We start from the raw sequence: 1,490 nt of genomic DNA on the forward strand, positions 1-1,490 counted from the left end.
AAAAAAAAAAAAAAAAGAAAGAAAGAAAGCTATAAATTGGTTTCATAGTAGGGCTGAGTACATTGGATACTTTTTCTTCCCTTCTTGAGATACTTTGATAAGAATATGTTCCAGCTCCATCCATGTAAACATGTAAGAGGTAAAGTCTCCATCTTTCTTTAAAGCTGTGTAATATTCCATGGTGCACATATACCACAATTTATTAATCTATTTGTGGGTCAGTGGGCACTTGGTTTTCTTCCATGACTTAGCAATTATGAATTGGGGCTGCAGTAAACATTCTGGTACATACATTTTTCTTATAATGTGATTTTTGTTATTCTGGATATATACCTAGTAGAGGAATTGTAGGATTGAATGGCAAGGTCTAGTTTTAGATCTCTAAGTGATCTCCAAATGTCTTTCCAAAAGGAACGTATTAGTTTGCATTCCCACCAGCAGTGCAGAAGTGTTCCCTTCTCTCCACATACACGCCAACATCTCTGGTTTTGGGATTTAGTGATGTGGGCTAATCTTACTGGAGTTAGATGATATCCCAAAGTAGTTTTGATTTGCATTTCTCTGATGATTAAGGTGATGAGCACTTTTTCATGTGTCTGTAGGCCGCGCACCTGTCTTCTGCAGAGAAGTTTCTCTTCAAGTCCCTTGCCCACCCTGAGATGGGATCGCTTGTTCTTTTCTTGCTAATAAGTTTGAGTTCTCTGTGGATTCTGGTTACTAAACCTTTGTCGGAGACATAGCCAGCAAATATCTTCTCCCATTCGGAGGGCTGTCTGCTTGCTTTATTTACTGTATTCTTGGCTGTGTAGAAGCTTTTTAGTTTGATCAGGTCACAATAGTGTATTTTTGATGTTGCTTCAATTGCCTGGGTGGTCTTCCTCATAAAATATTCGTCCAGGCTGATTTCTTCAAGTGTTTTCCCTGCACTTTCTTCTGGTATTTTTATAGTTTCATATCTTAAGTTTAAATATTTAATCCAGTGAGATTAGTTAACAGTGAAAGGTGTGGGTCCAGTTTCAGTCTTCTACAGGTCACCAGCCAGCTCACCCAGCACCATTTGTTAAATAGGGAATCTTCTATCCTCTGAATGTTTTTAATTGGTTTGTCAAAGATCAAATAACAGTAAGTAGCTGGGTTCATTTCTTGGTTCTCTATTCTGTTTCATACATATACCTCTCTGTTTTTGTGTACCATGCTGTTTTGAAGTAGTACCTATATTATTCAACCTTTTACAAAATATAGAAAAAGAAGGAATGCTACCCAACACATTCTATGAAGCAAACATCACCTTGATCCCCAAACCAGGAAAAGACCCAACAAGAAAATTATAGACCAATATCACTAATGAATATTGATGCAAAAATATTCAACAAGATCCTAACAAATAGAATCCAGCAACACGGATGGAGCTGGAAAATGTTCTTCTTAGCAAAGTATCACAGGAATGGAAGAAAAAGTATCCAATGTACACACACCTATTATGAAATTAA

The sequence above is a fragment of the Otolemur garnettii genome, unplaced genomic scaffold (genome assembly GCF_000181295.1).
Source record: "Otolemur garnettii isolate 467f Iridium unplaced genomic scaffold, OtoGar3 scaffold00015, whole genome shotgun sequence".
NCBI lineage: Eukaryota > Metazoa > Chordata > Mammalia > Primates > Galagidae > Otolemur > Otolemur garnettii.